The sequence below is a fragment of the Vanessa tameamea genome, chromosome 2 (genome assembly GCF_037043105.1).
Source record: "Vanessa tameamea isolate UH-Manoa-2023 chromosome 2, ilVanTame1 primary haplotype, whole genome shotgun sequence".
In the NCBI taxonomy this organism is placed as follows: Eukaryota; Metazoa; Arthropoda; class Insecta; order Lepidoptera; family Nymphalidae; genus Vanessa; species Vanessa tameamea.
The window spans coordinates 13,179,333-13,187,875 of record NC_087310.1 but is presented as its reverse complement, the minus strand read 5'-3'; the positions used below and the strand labels follow the sequence as shown (position 1 = coordinate 13,187,875).

At 31.0% G+C, this 8,543-nt stretch overlaps 1 non-coding gene across 1 annotated transcript; it reads right to left on the bottom strand.

Moving 5' to 3' along the window:
- Positions 1–6,150: 6,150 nt before the first annotated feature.
- On the bottom strand, positions 6,151–6,230 carry Trnal-uag (transfer RNA leucine (anticodon UAG)). The gene has a single exon. It is a non-coding gene; the product is annotated as a tRNA-Leu (tRNA).
- Positions 6,231–8,543: the final 2,313 nt, after the last annotated feature.

The window sequence follows — 8,543 nt, the reverse complement described above, 5'->3', positions numbered from 1 at the left end:
AGCTACCAGGTACAAGGAATTTAAAAAATATTTCTGTACCAAGTAGACAATAAATTAAAATATTGATCTGTTACCATCCCGTATACTTTCACCCGATCATTTTTCCTAAAAAGCGTGTCACGAGCTTGCAAAAATTATATCCATCTATAGCTTTGATGCTACATAAAACATTTCTAGTAAAGATTAATCCGTCTACATATGCCAGAGTTACGCCAGAATTTAAAAAAAAAAACTGTTAAAAATCCGAATTTCTTATATTCAATATATTTTAAGATAAATTGATGTTTCATAAAATTTGTCACATTTTCGAGCCACAACCTAAAATCAATCAAGATATCAAACTTTTAAATAGTATATAACATTTATGAGATTAATATTTACAACAATATCAGAAACATTTGATAGAACTATAAAAACAACAAAACCATCTCTGATTTACTTACAAAGGTTTAAAACGGGGTATCAAACGAGTAATTCGATATTCCCTTTTACATAACACAAGACCCTTGAACCTTAGCCTGCTTAGTTGTAAATACGTAACAGTTAAATTTGATTATAGGAAAGTTCCTTTGTCGCGGTTTGCGAAAGGTTGGGCTTTGTATACATACCTTTACAAACAGAATAATAGACGGGTTCAATCGAACTATGAGGATTTTTGACATTTACGAGATTACATCTTAATCTAGATGCACATGCTCAATTTGTTAGTTTATATGGTATCAGAAATGTATGTAATCGTCGAATTCGTATTTAGAATTAAGTTTAGGTTAAAGTTAAAGTGATGGATAATTCTTAATAGCGCTCATAGAATTTGGCGTTGTATAAAATTATAACCATTTCTAACATGGGCAATGTGTTACCAATCTTGCGAACTGATGATGAACATATAGGTGAAGATGTTGCTTTGTACCTGTAGTAGCGCCGGCTAACTCACCTTTCATTTGAAAACACAACAGTACTAAATACTGCTTCATGGTAGTAAAATATATGATGCGTTCAGAAACCTACCCAGTAAGCTTGCACAACTTTATCACCAAGATGTCTTACACAGCCAAGCATAAAATGAATTATAATTATAAATGACGTACATACGCCAAAATCCTGTGGTGCTTCACCACTGCCTTATGCAGCTACAAATAATACATGTACTTATAATTATAACACGCCCATAACCAACGTACCTGCAAATAAATAATTTTTCTTGGGATGAAATATTGGGATGATATCCTTAATTTGTTTAAGATTTCACACAGAATTTAACCAAATCACTAAAACTCAATTTTGAGTTGTAAAATGAGCTGCGAATAAAATCATAAAATATTCCATAGTTAAACATATTTTAGATCCTTATCATAATATATTTATTAATCCATTGATACCACAAATTAAGACGAAGCGAATTGGTAAAAATGACCATTGGGATTTTAACTCCTAAGCGGTAATGACGCAATTTCTAGCACAGCTATGGTTCTAATGATTTTTGTAAAATTATAAAAGTAAATTTGAGAACCTAATCATATCATTATTTCCGAACCGGTTATTTATTAAATAATAATTTTTAAGTCCTTGTAAGAGCCTAGATAAGTGTTATAATATAGTTGTTGATTTTGAATAAATTTTCCTTTGTAACCTTATAATTCGGACCACAACTTTCGGATATATTAAAATATGCATAAGCTTTAGAGGGTTCGGGTTTACGGTAAGATATATTAGCACTAGGTAGACTTGTTGGATTTGTGAGTGTATTGCAATACTTGTTTTTCTTACTATGTTGAGAAACTATATATTGGGGATACATCATTTAAATTATTAAATTATAACATTAAGGCCTTAACTATATATATAAATTAAAAATTGTTATAATATAAAAAATGCTTGGAAAGTTGGAAAAAATACTATTTCTTTTGAGTTATCTCTGAAATTTTCAAGTGAGTACCTATTCTTTATAAGTATAAATTTAAGTTATGTGTAAAATTGTCTGCTAGGTTTCATAGGGTTTGCTATATGAAATTAAAAAAAAAAAATAATACAATATTATAAAACATAACATAAAGCAAAGATTAACGTTGATAACGAACAAAGACGCCAAATTTAATCCTTCCTTTAGCGAAATAACTAAACTTTCGTATCTTTTATATATTTAACCTGCACTCTGCAAACTAAACAAAATTACATTACTCGTTGAAATTCTTAGAGACTGTACACGGTGTTTTTATACAGATCAGGATAGAAAACTTTAAAACTATAAGAGACAGCAATTTGATCTAAGAAAACATGGAATTAGGGAAATTTTTGGGTGTAGCCCAATTAGTAATTCCAAATATACATATTTTTAACAATGTACTGTATACAATTTCCACGAGTATATACCGAACTAACATGTATATTTCGAAACAGCTTGTGTTCGGCCAGTGGTCGAAATTCAGACCATAATCAACCTTAATAACTTTAAGTTAAAGGAAAATTACATAAACAAAAACCTTTGTCGTATCTGATCTTGTTTCCATTGGTTAATATAACAGGAAAAAGGAACTGATCTGTTTTTTGTCTATTGATACATATATGTTTGCCCATTTTTTTAAACTCACAGATATTTTTTTTAAATGTCAAAATTAATGCAGTCGTAATTATATGGTTGAAATTTATATGTATATTAATAAGAATATAAAAAAAAAAACAAACATATTTGAATTTCAAAAGTCACCTTGACGGTAAGAATCATCGTTGAAGTTTACTTCGTCACAAATTAATAGAAGGATGAATTTTCCGCGGCTTTAACCAACTCCATAGTCATAGCGTTATGAATACTTAATAAAGTTGTAGCGAATGAAAACGTAAACTGACGTAAAGCGTCAAAAGGAAAAATACCACCACACTCGGTCACCGAAAAACTGACAGACAATAATTTATTTTCATCCAGTATATACAAAAGTGGACCTTATTCTATTGTAATAAGATTCATGACTGATCTACTTTCAATTTTGTGGAACATGTCACCCAAAGCTCATGAATAGATATTGCAGTGACAGAACCGCGGAAAATTGGAATTTGGCTCGATGTGAACATTAGTGTTTTGTTCACTTTGAGCTTGTTGGATTTTGAAACCGAGTTAATCCGTGACGTTACCGATAGTCCAGGCAAAGAATATGGGTAAAATTGATCTTAGTACGTGACACCTATATAACAAAAATGTAAAATGAGTACAATCTTTGCCTGATAGATAGTGGTAGACACACCGAAGAAGCGTGTTGGAATAATTTCCAAATATGATCCTAACCGACTATTACTGTAAGAACCTTTGACTCGACGAGAATATATTCCCAATACAATAAAGTACCAGTTATCTATCTTTTATCAATGGGAAGTGACAATTTACGACTTCGAGAGGGTTAAGATATACTTACCAATAGCCTCCCACTGCGATATTTCTTCGTGAAAATTGTGTTATTTACTACACCTTACCACTCGTTTGTTACCCGATTATTATGTTCTAAGGGAGCAACTTGTGTTTGTTTATACAGAAAAATAACACCATTTTTGTAACTAATCCTTAAGACATTTTAACATCGCAAATAATTACCTATTAATTTGTTGATTATCATAAAGTATATAAGTATACAGTCATTTATATGTTGTATATGTTATATGAGGTCATACAAATAAAGATTATTCGATGTCGTGTCATGTCTCAAGCAAATTGTATGGAACTATGACGGATACTCTAAAATTATGTTTGGACGAATTGTATGTATGAAAATGTTCGTTTCGTAACAACACAAAGCATATGCAACTATTTTGTATATATACATTTTTGTATTTATATATTTAAAGAATTTGACAAATGATTTTTATAAAAATATCGAGTATGTGCAACATGAAAAATTGATAATAATATTTGGTTTTTAAGAGGAACACAATTTAAAAAAATATACATTTGTTCAATGTTTGCTTTTGCCGCACGTTAATTGATAGAAATCAATCTACACTTTATACCAAAGATCTCTTTTTTGATACATCAATATTTATAAAAACACATCACAATAAATCAAAATGAATGATATTATAATGTATTTTACCTTGCCGCCATTTTCGTTCCCGCAGCACGTTTCACCACAGACTATATTGTAAATGTCATTCAATCTGGCCGCGTTACACGTGCATTAAAACATCTTTAAAACAAAATTAATTCCAATATTTCGATTTACAATATACATAAATGTATAGCTGTTGTATAAGGTAGATATGCGTGTACTATAGTTGATTAATCCAGAAATACGGTTGATGATCGGTTCCATGAGGTTTCATGACATTTTGTTCAGTAATCGGATTATTCCAATCAGGGATAGGCGAAATTCGATCCGTTGCTATGTAGATAATGAGATGCGTGGATAAATCATTGTTCTGTTTATACATACGACCACCACAGCCCAACATTGTTTGTTATAGGAATTAAGTTTTGTTAATTTTTGTTTAATTTTTTTGTTCTATAAATCAAAAATAATAATTGAATATTATTTTTTGATCTTAAGTTTTTTTTTAAATACGTGGCTGAATGATGATATACTTTGGCGTTTTTGGGTTAGCTCTTCAGTTAAATTGAAACTAAAATTATCTATATCGGTCAGTAATATTCTAGAAAAAGCTAATCAATACGCAATGATTACAAACCCAACAATGTGCAAAGTTAATTTAGAACTTCGATGTTCAGAAATATAGCGTAGAGAGAAGTTTTTTATTAAATAAATTTGCAAATTGTTTTTATTAAAGTAATTTTGAAAACATCTTATCCTAAGAATTTGATATTATATGATTATTTTTGTAATAAAAAAAAAACATTCTCTGCCCCACCCGTTCCTGTTACTTAAAATCATAAATGACAATCAGTAAAACGTCATTGCCCAATGACATTATACAGTTTTACTTATAAAAAAATACTAAACGTAACCTCAAAATTAACACGAAATACAAATATTTTGATTTATTTACTAAGTATTTAATGTAGTAAATAAGAAATCGGTAGTGTATATTCATCCGATATATGGTTCCGCGGCCTTCTTTTTTCAGAAAGACTATACAGAGATTTTATGTATTTGCACGCGGATGAAGCATCACGGTACCGCCTTTTCTTCTGACTTGTTTCACAAATACCGCTATTTCAGGCTTTTTAACATAATATGTATTTGTTAATTAATTGCTGCTAGTTATTTGTACGGTGTATTTATATGAGATGTATTTATCACTCTCGAAATTAATTCATAACGTTTTTCTTTATTGGTTAAGTTAAGCAATTAATATAAAACAATACAGTAATGTAAGATAATGTTATAACAATGTTCCCGGTTCCGGCGTATCCAGAACAGAGCTTAAATTTCCCGCAAAGGTTTTTTTTTTTTAATGTTGCCCGCTCCAAAAATCATAGCGACAACACATTGTTGAAATATATATCTTATGTTACTTCTAAGTAGCTAACTAACTTTTTGATGGTGAACAAATTATTAAAATCGATACAGTAGCTTCAGACTATATTGAATGCAAACGAATCAATATTTCCCTTTATGCTATCCAATAGTAACCGTGCTTTTTCCGGGATAAAGAGTATATATGTGTTTTTTTTTAGGACATATGTGGCAAACGAGCATGAGATTCACCTTCTGGTAAGTGACCACCACGGCCCGTCGTTGATTTTTTATTCGTTGCCATAAATTGTCGGCTTTAAAGAAATGTATACGACTACAATCTATCTCAGTGCCAAAATTCAACTAGATCCGTTTAGATGTTCTTGCGTGATTGAATACCAAACATTTATCAACACAAAATTTCAGCTGTCACGTTGTCAAATGTCAGATCGTACGCTCTGTAAGATCGCAACTGTGCGCAATGTGCACTGGTCGTAATCACTACTGTCTGCTTGTATTACTTGTACTGCACACAGGAGCACCGTTATGTTCATATTACGCATGTTCTTCACCGTACACGCGAAACCGTATACACGAAAACAAATTAAAATTTTATTAATTTTGTCTAAAGTTTATTTTTAAAGTTGTCTTTTACTTTTAATTTAATATGTTTTATAAATGTTATTAAGTATTTTGGTTTATTATTAAAACCATAACGGTACGCAATTTGTAGGATTACTATTAAAAATAAATTTGACAGCGGTGGGATTCGAACCCACGCCCTTTCGGACTGGTGCCTAAAACCAGCGCCTTAGACCGCTCGGCCACGCTGCCGCATGACGGTGATTGTGATAAGCGGAAACCGTTTATACAAATAACTTTTAACAAATATTAAAAAGATAAATTCATTATTTACTGATAAAATATTTAAAATTAAAATGTATTCAAAGTTTTTCAAATTATTTATATGTGGATAACCAACGCAGAATTGTATTATTTAAATAATACTAATAGTCTTTTGTTATATTGAAGATATTAATACAAGGAATATTATCTTTTAATTAATAACTTGTACAGAAGTTCCTATAAGGGTTTAAGGTAGATCCAATTTGTTCTTTTCATAGTGTACTGACTGTACCACGTGTGACGAATTGTGTCTTCCAAACGTCCGCGCATTGGCAATGAATTGCGTCTTGTAATGTATCAAACAATGTGTGTTCGGATTCCGAGTTCCGTTCAATTATAAAAAGAGCTGAGATGCTTAATTGTTTACTACTAGTTTTCGCGGTTATCAACATATTATTTATTTAAGTAAACTATTAGATATAATTTTGAATTGTTATATTTAATTAAATTTAATCTAAAGAAACTACCGGTTCGGAATGTTCATACGGAGTTTCAGTAGAGATGAATCGGCAAGAAAATGCATAGTAACTTTTTACTCAAATGAAATGCACTGTATTTTGTAAATATATATCATTTTATATACATTGCCCATTTGGAATACTTCACGCTATAATATTACATATGCACGTACTATAATATTATAAATACGAAAGTAACTCAGTTTGTTTTTCTGTTACGCTTACACGGGAAAACCATTGGACCGATTTTGACCAAATTTGGTCTGAAGTAAGCATTTTTCTCAAGGAAGGACATAGGCTAATTTTTTTTTAAATTCATCGATATGAAGATGGATTTGGTGGATTATATAAGTATACAGGTTCTTCAAATTAAAAGTTAAAAAAACACGCCCGCAAAACCGAGGTCATAAAACTATTTATCTATAAATTCTTGTATTAATTATGTAATATCATATCAATATAGCATATCAATGTTGCTTCATTTTAAAATACTGTGACATGTCATGTATTTACAATTAAATAAAAACCCGCTGAGAGTTCTTGCGCTTTTTTTTCTTAGATCAATGCTTTTCCGAACCGATGGTAGTGTTTAATTCGACAATCAAGAAGCAAGTGTAATGCAACTTCTATATTGAATAAAATTATATGATTTGTTGTTTTTTTTTAAATGTTTGTATTAAGTTACTTTAATTACACTGACTTAACCACCCTATCAACGGATGTATCTATAACAAACATAGTACCTAAAACATACAGAAACAACAAAAACAACAAACAACAAGCATTGAAAAAAGACCTTAGACGCGTGCTTTGTGCTTTAAAAAACATTTTGATTTGCGAATAATTTTCATCTACAGTTGCCGTCTCACATCTGACAACCGTCACATTATTCTTACATTTTCAAAGTGGATGGCTGAGTTTACCGGTAATCTTCAAGTATACAAATCCTGGTCTGTTTTTATATATTATATACTCTAAGTAAAGAGCAACTTTATAGTACAAGCATTATATTATTGTAGGAAATATAAAACCTTATTTTAGTAAGACAGCATATATTTCAAATTCTATTGAGGTGAACTAGTCGTTCCTACAAGTATGCTCTTTGATGCAATATAATGATATGAGACCTAATGTAATAGGTCTTCTCTGTACAACCCGTTCCTTTGGACTCGAGCTATTTTGTATTCGTTCCGTTTGTTTCAACGTGCAAAGTGGCCAGTACAACTTCCTTGATACATATTCTTGCACTTACAAAATATAAATAAGCGAAATGTTTTAGTCTCGGGCAAAGGAGAAGGCTCGGAGATCCCTTCACGCTTTTCTAATGCAGATTATTTATTAGTGGTAACATATTTGTCATACAGATTTCCTCACAATGTTTTTGTCCATTATCTAGCACGAGAGTTACAATCACTTGGCCAGATTAGAACCCACGATCATATTTTGAATCCACGTGGTACCCGTATATGTTTTTTATGGTATAACTGACAGACGATCATGAAGCTCACACGATGGAAAGTGACTACCGCCCATGGATATCTGCAACACCGGGGGGCGTGCAGGTGTGGTGCCAGCCTTTAAAAATGTATAGGCTCGTATCGGTTCGGAAAACTTACTTTCTACTGGTACTGGTATTAGTCTCACTTCATTTATTATTATTGTAGTTTATAACACATCACTGTTCGGATTAAAAGAAAACTTGAAATAATTTAATTTAATTGTATCCTTACCGATATTGTTTACAACCTACTGATACTTATTTGACAAAAAAAAAAAAGACCCG